At 38.0% G+C, this 13,987-nt stretch overlaps 1 long non-coding RNA gene across 2 annotated transcripts in view; it reads right to left on the reverse strand.

The window, feature by feature from the left end:
- Nucleotides 1–13,987, reverse strand: part of LOC125688709 (uncharacterized) — a 63,011-nt gene that overhangs the window by 27,949 nt on the left and 21,075 nt on the right. For both annotated transcript variants that reach the window (XR_007374852.1, XR_007374850.1), the window contains exon 2: nt 8,231–8,351. This is a non-coding gene — a long non-coding RNA (uncharacterized LOC125688709). The remainder of the gene's footprint in view (nt 1–8,230; nt 8,352–13,987) is intronic.

Consider the following 13,987-nt stretch of genomic DNA (forward strand, 5'->3'; position numbering starts at 1 on the left):
CTGCATGCAGGGGCTCTCTATTCACAGATATTGGAAAATTCTTTCAGTTCTGACCGTGATTTGTATAATCCTTTCAAATTGATATGTTGCATGTTCAATTCAGCACAGATCTAGAGTTTCAGCCAACATGAAGAGGCCCATAAATCAGACAGCCGTAAATCTGTATAGCAGATTTTAGAGGGATTCATAGTTACTAAGACAAACTGCAAGGTATAATCCTGGCTATCTTTTAACAAGTCTTCTTTGAGTACAAGACTCTATTGGCAGAGCCTGCACAAAAATATTGCCTTTACATGTCTGTGCCTAGACATAAAGAAGGCATTTTGCCAAAATGAAAGTGAAAAATCATTGGTCAAATTTGCATCGTGTGATCTCAGCTTTAAAATGACCCTGTTACTGTATAAACAAGATTACATAAGAGTTCAGAGGTACGTGAAGCAGTTCAGTAGTGCCACCTTGAGGGAAGCTCCTGTACATTACATTCAATTCCAGATTTCACATCAGCTTTCACCCATGCTTTGTTGGCTGGAAATAAGTCAGTGAACCACCCCATAAGAACACAGTGTGGCAGCTTCAGAAACACATTGAAACATGCCCTTATTTAACAAAACAGAAGTCAAAGCAAGCTCTAATGCCTTTCTACTGCTGCAGAAAATTATAGTCTGAGAAACAGAATTGTAATGTTTTGCACTTATGGCTGTTTACCACAAAAATCATTTAGCAGTATGGATTAAGCCGTGCAAAACATTAACACTAATTTAGACCATAAATATCTGTGTCACAAGGGAACCAGCATAGATAAAGAGAAGATTCCAGAGTCTCACGTAATTCCATTTATCTCCTGTCATTTTTATCTTCATCTGGGATGCAGAATGGGACCCATTTGTGCTAGTTCAATTTTCAGCAGAATAGTAACCACACATCAGAAATCAGATTGATTAATTTATGAAGTAGCAAATGGTCAGAATCACAGAAGAGGATGCTTACAGTTCCGTTCTGCTCTGCTTTCCATCCATTCCTATCTTCCCTATCACTTGGTCTGGAAGTGTCACGCACCATCTGGCAGACTATGATCAGTAAACGTCAAAAGTGGTTTTCATATTTCAGATCTGTCGGCTGGTGACAGCTTGGGTGGTTTAGAGACCATGCAGATTTTATTTTCCCTTTCATACAGGGGAAGGCTCTCTTTACTCCATAAAAATTTCCTGACCAGAGGCAGAAATGACAATATGTGATGGTTTCTACATTGAGTTTCTTGGTTTCTACTGTTTTGGTTTTTTTGTTTTGTTTTTAGTGAGAATAGATTTACAGCTCTTCAACCAAGAAAAAAAAAACCCACAATCTTTAATAGCTTGGATGTTGATGACTGGTTGCTTGACATGCATAACCACCAGTGCTGATGCATGACATATTGATTATCTATGAAAGGACAGACAGCTGTGAACTTCAATGCTTCTGTAAATATCAACGTCACAGTAGCAAAAATGCACACATTGTGTGAACCTACAGTCATGCACAATTCCTCTGGGCTCTGTAGCAGCAACTAAACACATGAACTCATGCCACCTATTTACAAGATCCAAACACAGCCATTCCTTGCTGAATTTAGCAGGATCAAGCACATTTTGCTTCTCTAGGAAGCTCCATCAAGTCACACAACTGTCTTCAGAAGCTAAGAGAAACAGAAATTGATAAGGAAGACATCTTCTCTATCAAGGAAGAAATAAAGGGGAAGAAACAAACCTCATGGATTTAATTGCAGATAGCCTCAGAGCAATTGCAGAGAGATCCTGATACACTAGTGTGATAGTCATTTCACAAAAATGGGTCACTGAATAAGGTAAATAGCATCTTACTGTAGTAGTAAGATTCTTTGCTCAGTCTTGTTTTTATTATGACATTCCTCAGAGTTTGCAGAGATGTCAGTCCAAATATGACACAGTATGCAGTTATGTTCTATCCACAATCTGATATTAATGATGAATATTTATGAAAAAAAAACAAAGAAATAGAAAGCAGTGATTTACAAGCTTCCTTGAATCAATCCCTGAATAGGTTCTGAAGATTACTTCTGCATATAACCATTTGAAATTTAATTTGTTTGATGGATATGTATGAAATGTTTTTAATTAAATTGAAACTGTACACTAACTACGCCCAGGGATTACTATGTACCTTCCTTTATTTGGAAACCTTTTCCTATCTTACATCCTTTCTCCTCTTCACCCTGAGCTGAAGTTAGTAAGTGAAGTCATTTTTCTAAATCATAAAACACAAAGCTCTCCTGGTTATAAAGAGCTCTCTTTTTTGCTTCTCTTGCTATTTGTTTTTGACTTTAGCTGGATGAATACGCCAACATATTACCAACATCTGTTGAACTTGGTAGCAAGTACATATTGCTTTTTCATGCTGTTGACATGATGTTCTTGCATTACACATTCAGCACACGCATAGTTAGTTACCATAGTTAGATACCATGAGATGTCTTCATGTTTTCTTTTACTAACTCCAAAGTCTTTTGACAACAAAGAAACATAAAGGCTAAATGTTACTCATAATTTTCAAATTAGAAAAAAAAAAAACAAGTCTTTCTTCAGCTTCTACTTTAACTCCTACGACTTACTTCGTCCCAGAAAGAAACAAAATTCAGGTTGCCCATTCATTTTACTCACATGCTACAGTCAGTCATTCCTGTCTAGTGATCAGGAAACCCACGTGGTGGCTTTCCATATTTCATTGGTACATCAGAATAATGTCCCCCTGCAGCCAAGAAGCTGTTCCCCTTCAAAGACTTCCAGCAAACTCACTAGACCAATAATCTATTTTGTAGTCACTTGGGGAAGGTGCTGAACAGTGCAAAAATAAGGAGAGAAAGCACAGTAACAAGAAAATACTTAGTGCTTCAAATATCTGTCCTATGTGATTAGTACCTAACCTTTCTCAATGCTGCATATGGCTCTTGAATAACCCACAAAACTTTTAGGACTTCATTTACATCTGGCTTAATCCACAAAAGTTCCACAGCATACTTTACCAAATGGCAACATAAAGCCATGTGCCATAATCTACTGCAAGAAAGGTTTTACAAGGCTATAGGTGAATCTGAACAACAAAGTTACACACATCTAAGTGAAGACATAATTAGACATGACATTGTAACTGTCTCCTTGAAATACTGTATTAGTTTTGTGATTGCTTTTTCACATCAGCTATTTCTGACTCCATATGTATTAAAGCCTTACTCATTCTTGACTTGTTGCAAACAATAATTCACTAAGTATCAGTTTAACCCCTTGTATGACAACCTAAGAAAATAAGACTGACCTTGCCTAACATCTTAGTAGTCTATAAAAATATTTTTTTTAATACATATCATATGTATATTATGTAGACACAAGTTCCTCCTATAATTTTTGTCAGAGGTCACCAATCTGAATTTAACAAAAGCTATTATTGATATTTGATACCAATGAGTCCCATATTTGCTGGCTAAAAAGGTCTGATGACACATTAGACCTATTCTTTTTCTTATGTGAGACCCATAATTAATAGGGCCAAGTCATTCTCTACAGATATTTAGTTCTCATATAATTCAACAGTAATTACTTCCTTAGATAGGAAGATGCAAAGAAAAAAGACTAACAGCTAAACACACTATGTTTTGTATTCAGCAAAAGGTCTGCATCACTGCTGTTGCTGCTGACCTTCTATAGAGTTACATTAGCATACATTTACTCTTTGTTTCTTTCTGCAGGTCCACTACAAATCACAGGAGTAAGAGACAGTTTGAAAGAAGAAAGAGATGAAAAATGCTTAAAGAATCAGGATGAGGAAAAGCCAAGATTATTGAAGAGTTCTTGAAAGCATATTGCAAAGTGTAGCTTCTGTGCCATTCTCCTGCAGTGATGACATCTCAACGCAACCTGTTGATATTCTGTTAGAAACAGAGAAACTGCTTCTGCTAAGTTCTACACAATACCAAGCAAAGCACCATTAGAAAAAAAGCAATCAGATGCAGGAAGAAGTTGTCTTACCTGTCTGACTAGGTGAGCTCATGACTCTAGAGCACTGCTTACCAGAAAACAGCCATCAACCAGGAAACAATCTCCCTTTGGAGGCTAGCCCTTAAATGAGCCCAGGAAGGGGTGGCCCCTGTGACTTCTGGTCACATAGGAAGCACAGGTGAATTGCTTGCACACGTGCTCCCCAGAGCAATCTACCCCCTTCACCAGGTGCTCAATTACCAGTTCAGGCCCCTAATAGTTCCCCTACAGCTGGTGTATTTAAGTAACATGGTTAAGCCAACCCAATACACCAGCATTACTAAAATGTATGAGCCTATCCCCTCTTCCTCTTCTCTGAAGGAAGTCCTGCTATGTGTTGACTCTCCTCTAGGCTGAATTAGTTAATCAAATTCACAAAAAGTAACAATTCACACACAGAATGCCATGTCAATCAAGTAAATTAGCACCCTATAGGAGCAAAGCAGCACCAGACCTTGCCACAGGCATAGCAGGTGTGATAAGAAAGGGACTAGGGTTCTCCTCCTGTCAGCAGTGACCTGTCTGCAGAACCTATCTTACTCAAATCTGCCTGGGAAGAGCCTGACAACCCTCTTTCCTAGCCAAGGAAAAGAAAAGAGGGTACGAAGGATACAAGGCACTCACTTTCTTGTCCCACCTTATCTTCAAAAGCAGAAGGTGGCACTTTGTTCACGAGCCCGTGCAAGGCAGGCAGCTGTGCAATTAGGCAGCTGCCTTTTTTCCACAACAGCTTCAAGTCAAAATTCTAAAAACTGCAAGGTGGTTTGTGTAAGCTGCTCCTGCAGTGGGAGACGGATAGGCTCTGCCTGGTATTGTAGTCATCTGGGATGGACACCTAGTAGGTGCAAATTGCTTTCACTGCAGTGCCTGCGATGAAATCACAGCTTATGAAAGCCGAGGATTTGACCCCACTTTAGCCACGATTTGTGAAGAAACAATGCTGATGCGATGATGAAGTATTTGAGCCTGTATGGTTATCTGTATTTCCCCTTATATTTTTAACTACTTCTGACAGCATTTTGGCAAGGAACAGAGGACTCGGAAATGTTAAACTCAAGAAACTCATGGCTCGCAAGTAAAACAGTGTGACTACTAATCAGAAGAGCTAAGAATGAACTAGCTATTTCTAGGTATCACTGAGTCCCTGTAAACTAGTCTCAAAACACAAATGCAAGAAACGAGGATTCATTATTTCTGCTGACCCTACAGATCCAGTATCCATATACAATTTCATATCAACTGACTATAAAATGCTGACTTCAGTGTAAGTCAGTCTTTGAGTTCTATAGAGGCTGTTTTCTGCTCAAAGACAGGTAAACAAAGTAAGAAGTTGTACTATAGTTCACCTTTGCAGATAGGTTCCTTCTTTTTGCATAAAATATATGAATGAAATGCTTGACAAAGAAAACACAAAAGATTTACCTCAGCTGTGTTTCTATAGTCTGTAGGATTCATCCAAAATGACAGAAAAATCCAAGCATAATTCACAGTTCTTGTGATAATATTGTCTGGTGCTTAGCATGTGTAGATTTTTTGCTAACAGAGCATGCTGGTTTTATCATCCTCTTGATCAATACAGAGCTTTGCAGTTTTAATCATTGCCTTTAGGAAACTATTTAGAAATCACTTTGAAGGTATGGGAGCAAAATTGTAAAAGTTAAGCAGACCAATTAGATGATGAGATTCAGCTACTCAACAGTCCAGGGCAGTTCTCTGCTAGAAATCCACCCAGCTAAGTTTTAGCAGTCTTAGGCGATTGGACAACCAGCACTTTCCCTTTCATTCTAATTTTTTCAGACCATATGTTGTGTGCTTCATTTCATTAATTCAGCCATATTTTTCTTCTTCCTTTTAAATAAAAATTGCAGCACTCACATGTCAGGCTGAAGAAGACATTACTCTAGCAGTAACATCTAACATCTGTTTTTGGCAGGCACTATGGGCAGTTGGCAGCAGCTTTGCAGTTCCCTCCTTATGTAAATGTTCATGTGCTGGTGGCTGCCTAAGCTAACATTGCTGGAAGACAAAGGAAGAAAAAAGTCCTTTTCTTTTTGCTTGATTCTTACTGCTAGAATATAAAGAGTCTTGCATGTTGAGCAGACTGCCTCGTTTTTTTCACTGTATATGGGCCAGATCTGGCTTCAGGGGAATCAAAGAGAGCCCTGCGCAAATAGGAATATTCACTAAAAAAATTATGAAAAAGCAATTATTTTTAATGTCTTATTTATGCATGGATTTATTTACCAGAAAGCAGGAATGCTAGGGAACACTGCCTGAAGCAGAGGCAGGGAAGAAATTCTGTTGTGCTCCCTCCAGTCCACACAGCAGGCGCATTATATCTTTCCAAGACTGGAATACATTACTAGAAGGTGGCTTCACTGGCTGCAGAGTGATTGTTCAGATCTTTAATATGCCCATGAGAGAAGCAAATATAGAGCCCCACTTACTGCGAATATCACAGCTTTGTTGGGCATCATGTACAAAGCACAGCATTTACAGTTCTTCCTCTCTTACATGATTATCACTTGATATACAGAACAAAATTGGGATAACTGGAGAGATTCTGCCCTGTCATAAGAGAAGACAAACCAGACGTCACTCTTACCTTAGGTCCACAGAGCTCTGATACTCAGCCTGGAAGACCTTAGCACTTTTTGCTCCTACTGAGATACAATTTCATAGAATCAGGTTGGCAAAGACCTCCAAGATCTTCCAGTCCAACCATCAAGATTTCTAAAGATACCACTTCTCTGACAAGTTTAAGAGATTCCTGTAATGCTCCCACCTGTTGGGGCAGTACTGCTCATACTCTTAATTCAACAGAAATCTAAGCAGAGATGCAGTGAGAGAATGAATAGAAGGTCTCATCAGCTCTATATAAAGCTTTTGGAAAGGAGGTTTTCAGCTACAAGGAGCAGGCTGAGAGCATAGTTTCATATCAATTAGCCCAAGGTGTTCTCAGACAGTACTTCCGTGTACCTTCCACGCTGTCTTGCTGCATCCTCCCACCTTGCAATCTTGTACCCGCATTTTAAGCTTGGACAGGGAGCCTCAACTGGCCAAGCATGTATTCTACAAGAACCACAGGCTTTATAAGTCTAAGAAGAGCTTGATGCTAGGGTAGCTATACTGCCAGTTTTTCAATCATTTCAGCAGCCCACATTTCTTGACTCAGAACTGCATTATGCCATGCTGATACAACTCATATGTACTGAGGAACAGCTGAGAAGGCTTCTGGAGCACCACTCTGCACCTTCAAACTCTGGATAAATATTTTTAATCAAGATTTCGATGTAGTTAGAGGTGTTTTTCTCAGCCGTCAGTACACAGCCTTGTCGTAATGAAAAAGCCTCAATACTGTTAAGACCATGTCTCTGGGTAACTATGGGGTAAGGAAATGTTGTCATGCCATTCAGCCAATATTATCTCAGTGTAAACAAGCAATCTTAATTTTTGATGTCTAAGTGACTTAAATGTCAGGATGAGAGGCTGGTTGTAACTCTATGCAAGAATTTAGGAAGAAAAAGAAAACTGTGGAGCTCATAATTACGGGATTTGAATCTTTCTATGATACTGTCTTTGCAGAAGGACAATCAAAACAGTTTAGAATCTGAGGAATTTAGAATCTCACGGTTCACCATGTTCACATGAGGAAACTTAGACTGGTGATTATAAAAAGATAAATTTGATGCAGATTTAGAATTGAGGCCAAGGTTCAATTTTGGCTCAATTCACTTATTTTCAGCTTCAGATATTTACATAGTAGAAAGCAAAGTTTATTTGTCCATGTGGTTAAATACAAGAGCTGCAGCTGCTGAGTCTTCTCAGATCCCTCAAACTGCACTGGCAAATTAAGCATGCCCAGCCACTTGTAGGCCGGGACTTCATAATTATTTGCAGCAATTAGTTCATCTCTCCATTAAATTCTGCAGGTTCCCCTGTTTTCCTTGGGGATGTTTAAATGCTGTTTTAGCTATCTGTGCAATTGAGAAGCACAGACATTTCAGCGGGAGCATTTTCTGCACATTCACACTGATCTTTCTATCTTAATATCATCTTAAACTATATGCTGAACAATGGTGGGAACATGCTGTGCATACTGCTGCGAGAACAGAGAAAAGAATGAGCAGAAGGCCAGTAGGAAGCTGAATGATGTGTGAAAACGAGAATATGACTAAGTGACTTACCATTCAAATCATCTTTCACCAAATGTGTGTAATCAATTCCAACGCAGTAGGGATGGTTTACATTACAAAGGCTCTAATCATGGATTTGTCCAATATCTTTCCCAAGAAGTAGATCAGATGCCTGAAAAGTGTAGACATGAATTTAGTAACAAAGACTTGAATTGGACCACTTTCCCTTTATAAAATGATTTGTATTCCAGATTTTAGATGCCCCTGCAGTAGTGATTTTATTCCCAGGGAGCAAGTGACTTCTCAGTACTTGCAAAACTATGCCTGCAAATTTGACTGCAGATAGTATTTTGCAACAACTGAGATAACTGTAGCAAAATAATTTTATGTCTTAGTGCATTTCAATTTCATATAGAATGTATGACCATAACATTCACAGTACTCATCACAGGAAGATAAAACAGTAATTTGGAGTCACCAGAAAACTGGTCTTTTGCTTTCCAAATTAATTCATGTCCTCTGAAGGCACAGAAGACAATCATTTCATATTTTTAATAAGAAAGAAAAACCCCTTATTCAGGGTTGCACCAAAAATAATAAACCAAATATTTGTGACCTCTGTATCGAATTTAGTGGAGACAGAAAAATGGGGAGATCCTCACTAGACCTAGCTTTAAACCTATTTAATCAGCAACAACTTAGCAACAACTCTGATTAATTTATAATTTTACTCCAATTATTCTCCCCTGTATGGAACTTCGTGCTCTCTCAGAAATACCCTTTTCTGTTTCAACAGAAAATGGACTTCACAGCCAGAAATCAAAAACTGCTCTAAATCTCTAAAATAGGAAGATTCTAATGTGAATTCTTAGGAAGTGTATTTGAATTCCCATCTTCAACTGAAGTACAGGAGAAAAAAAGTCTTCAGAGACTTCTGATCTGTCCCAGCTCTGTTACAAGCTTGTTCCAAGCAAAGATGCCACCTGTATGGACCTTCAACTTTCATATACATAGGCTGCTCTGAAAGTAACACCCACTAAAAGTATTATGTTGGCCAGATGTCTGAGTTCAGAGGTGGATGTTAGTGGTACAGTAGAGGTTGAACCTTCCCACCAACATTCCATTCCACATTGTTGCCATGTGACAGATTCCAGCAGAAGGGCAGCATGACACAGCGGTGGCTGATATGGAAGTGCGCATGGAGCAAAGGTGTGTCACTGAATTCTTCCAGGTGGAAAAAATGGCATCCATTGACATCACTGATGCATGCAGAACATTTAAGGAAACCAAAAAGTGGACGTGAGCACAGTGAGGCAGCGGGTGATGCGTTTCAGCAGTAGTGACAAAAACAGTTGGGTACCTTAGCTGGTGCAGCTTTTTACAAGCATGTCATGCAGGCTCATTACTTGTGAAAATGCATGGCTAACAGTGGTGACTATGTTGAGAAATAGGTTTTTTTTTACTGAAAATTTGCTCTATCAAATAGTGTTATTGTGTTCTTTGTATCTGTTGCAGTTTCAATGGAAATAAATAGGAGGCATTACTTTCAGAGAAAATTATATAACTTATAAAATAATCTATTGAAGTGAGTTGTTTACAAAACAGCTAGTTTTCCAAAGAGCTAACATACAGAGGCTCTTAGCACTGAAAACTTACAAGTATTTGCTAACAATTTAGAGCAGTTCCATTAACATTAATGGAATTTCTCCCTATTCATCACACTATAAAATAATATCAAAACTATGCCTAATTTCTGAAGTTACTTTCAAATTTTACTGAACTCAATGCAAAGAGAAAAATCTGTAATTACAGCTCTCTCAAATGAGTTCCATATAATTACATCACAACCTTAATGGAATGTGTCTCAGTAGCTGTCAAGATTAGTGAAAAACATGGACAAAAAAGAAAACTAAGCTTCCTTACATAAGTCTTCTATTGCCATTTTTTCTATTGTCATATATAGCTGCTTGCTTCTGGTACATTACAAAAGAAACCTCTTTAGACAGCTTTCTGCAGACTACTTCTTTTATCTGTAAAGGCTTTCAGTGACTTGTTCACATGTCTTTTTAGTTTTTTTGAAAACAAAATAATCTTATATAGCCCCAGTGAACCCAACAGTGAAAAGCAATAAAGCCAGACTGCACAGGGTCATATTGCAGCTTACTGAGAAGCACAGGGCCACCAAAAGGAGATAACTGGAGACAGCACAAGGGCACAGGATGGCTCTTGCTGCAGTCCTGCCTCAAGGTAACTTCTCATGAGTACCCACTTTCCATTCTAGTAATCCATCTTTGTATAACATTGTTTATGGTCATAAAGCAATGCAGGCAGCCCTCATCCCATTACTATTTTAGCTCCAAGGTAAGGCTTATTTTTCTTATCTACGAAGAGGATATTAAGGAGTGGAATACAGACACACAGTTCTCCATAGGTTTATTGTATTCAGCCTACTACCCTGTCAATCATGCCATTCTTGTTTTGTTATCACTTTTCTTAGTTCAGTGCCATAACCTCAGGCTGTGATCTCATCCGGTCTCACAAACTGAATAGGGTCAGATCAGGTCAGTTTTTAGTTGGGAAACTTCCAAGAAAACTCAGATGATAGCAGGAAAGAGTACTTTCCTCCCCATGCCATATTTTTCACTTTCATTATTATCCAGCAGGACTTAATCAGCACCAGTAGCTGAAGTTAGCAAGTTACAATAAAAAGTTTCAAGATAATTTCAGAGTTGGTAGACTTCTTGAGCGGTATCGGCGTGAGTACACTCAGCCTAAAACAGCAACTATTATTGTTTCATTTTTCAATGACCCTTCAATTCTGTGCTTCCATTACTTCTCTGCAGATACACTGATAACTCGCATGGAGAGTCCTGGCTCTGACCCAGTACCACCCCTCCTTCTGTTCTAGATCCTCTGTAAATTTTAATGCCACACACACTTCAGATTCATCTTCCAGTTTCCCTAGCAATGAATGCCTGCATCTTAAGACACTGGTATTCCATTGCACTTACTGCACATTCTCTTATTCCAGTAGTATTTTTTGGCTTTCATTTTATGTCATTAACTGGCATTCTGTTACTCTGAACTACTAAAAGCTTTCTGTTCCATTTCTGAGTTGGCTAAATTTATTTCACACACAAAAAAATTTCCACAGAACTGATTTTTAAACTACATTGACACTCTTCTTAGTGGAAGTAAATTACTTTAGTTATTAGTTTAATTGTAGTTCTTTTTATCATTAGCAGCTTTTTAATCAGCTGCACATTTTATTAGGTTACGGCGCTATCCCATGACAATGCACAGTAAAACCATCACAACAGAAGAAATTAAGGAATGAGTGACATGACATGCCCTCAGTTTCCATGCCACTCGTTGTCTTTAATGCCATCCTGAATATGAAGTTCTACTTTCCCTGATCTCGGCTGTGACTTTTCCACTTCACCAACATTAATGCTTTACTTACTGTCACGTAAGATGTTTTTTCTTTTTTTTCCAAGTGGGTACTGTAAGTCGAGCACCTCATGTCTTGCTGAGGAAACCTGCACAGCCCACTGTTTCCTTTAATATAGTAGATAAGTCAGTTGGCCCACTAGTCATTTATTTAAAAGCTAAAACCACTGTCAACAATTCAGAAAGCATATGCCACCTTTATGCATGTGGTCTAGTACTGTTTTCTACACAGGAGTATTCAGTAAAATACACCTAACAAAATAAGAATAATAGAACCTGTGTTTCTGATGCCATGACCTGATGCTAGCAATAAATATGACTCTCACTATATATTTTCAAAGGATAAGTAGACGTAAGAACTTTATTTTTGTAGCTGAAACATTGCTTTGATTACAATTATTAGGCAGCAGACAACATGATCTTCTAACCAGCACTGAAAACTGAGAATTGGAATACTCAAATATTTTTATATTGACTTTGCTTCAGCTTTCATTGTTATCTTGAACAAATTACTGTTTCAGACAGTGACATCCAACTTCCTCAGCATTGCTTACTCACAAGTCGCTAGTCACAGAGCTGTGGAAACAAGTGGGCTCATAGGCTACGCTCTTAGGCACAAAAGTCTGAGGCAACATCCTCATAACTTTCATTTGATTACATTTAGGACATCGCAACAAAAGGGTGCCATCATTTGCCCTCACTTTTTACATCACTCAGTACCCAAACTATGAGATGAGGCTAATCGTACTTATCAAATACATCCTTTGCATACTTTAAATCAATAATTTTGTGTAATGTAGTCTGCAAGAGCATAATAGATGCCTTATAGACAGAAATGGTTGATTCATTAGCATGCTATTCTTTGGAAAGCTGGGAGAGTGGAGCTAAAACAGAGTAAACTACTTTTTAGATAGGTCTGAATTTGAATAACAGAAGTTAAAAGATTTGCCAAGGACTGCAAATAATAATTAAAAAGAAGCAGAAGTGCATTGATTTCTTTAAAAGTTTGGCTTTTGCTTAACTTAGATTCTTTCTCTTGTGTTCACAGTAAAACCATGATATTAAAAACTGACATTAATTTAGAATTCTTTGGAGTTATAAACGTGATTCTATGATTTGGAAAACAAAGGGCAAATAGCTGAGAGATTACAAAAAGCTTTGTAAAAGGTTTGCATAGACATTATGCAACAAATGTCTTAAAGAAACTGAGTGTGATATGCTTTCTTAATTCAATATTTCTCAATACATAAATTCTGCTAGGGAGTTTATTTCTTGCTCACAATGCTTTTGACCCAAGAATGGAAATTTATACAATACTAGAAACAGAAATAGAAGTGAAAGGCAAGAAAAAAATTGGCCTATTGGGATTTATATTCATTCAACATTAGTCTAAAGTTACCAGTTTTTATCCATTGCTAAACACTGACTTAAAATATGTGACAGATTCTGATAGCTTCCACAGTGCAAACACACTGCCTTCTTTTTTCAAGAAGCACTTTTAGATAAGGGCACGTGGCAGATTACTGTTTCTACTGTTTCTTCCTCGCCATTATGAATCTCAGCATGTAGTCCTCCTGCCTTACAGAATTTCACAAGATCCTCTATGTGATGCAAAATTTTCACTTTACATGGACTAAACTTCCCCATGACAATTCTCAAGGGACTAACTCTCATCAACTGACAACACTTAAATGTGAGAAACAGAATGGAGAAAGCTAATACAGCTCCCATCTTATTTTCACAGCTGGACTCTTATGAATTTTCGACCCCAGTGTGTTAGACATTAACAGGACTGATTTTTGATTCAGCATTTAAGCTTCACTTTGACTTTTTATTCCCACGGCCAGACAATTACTACCTCTGATCACACTGTGGAATTTTACCAGTCACAAATCCCTATAATGTGTAACCTCTATACTGCCTTGATTTATGCTAGCCTCATTTACCAACAAATGGACTCATCTGTTTCATTTGGACAAAGCTGATTTAAGTTGACATGTTGACTTTTGTACTTTCCAATGCTGCATTCCCTTTAGTAGGTTTCTGACTTTGTATCAGCTACACCAGGCTACCTATCCCGAGTTTCTAACCACCTGGAAGACATTTCAGTGCTTTTAAAAGTTAGAACACTGGACTATTCCAATCAATAGATTTCTTATTAATGCAGATGGTACAACAAAGTTCTTTTTCACTTCTTAAGATTTGGCTGATTTGATTCCGTTTTCACTGTGGTTGACATAAATAATCAATATTGCTACTAAAATTATTTCTATTTCAGTGACAGAAAGGTAGAAATTTGGAAAGAACTGATATCCTGATCTCATAACTGATATCATATCCTGATAACCTCAGCTGAGT

The sequence above is a fragment of the Lagopus muta genome, chromosome 2, assembly GCF_023343835.1.
Source record: "Lagopus muta isolate bLagMut1 chromosome 2, bLagMut1 primary, whole genome shotgun sequence".
Lineage (NCBI taxonomy): Eukaryota > Metazoa > Chordata > Aves > Galliformes > Phasianidae > Lagopus > Lagopus muta.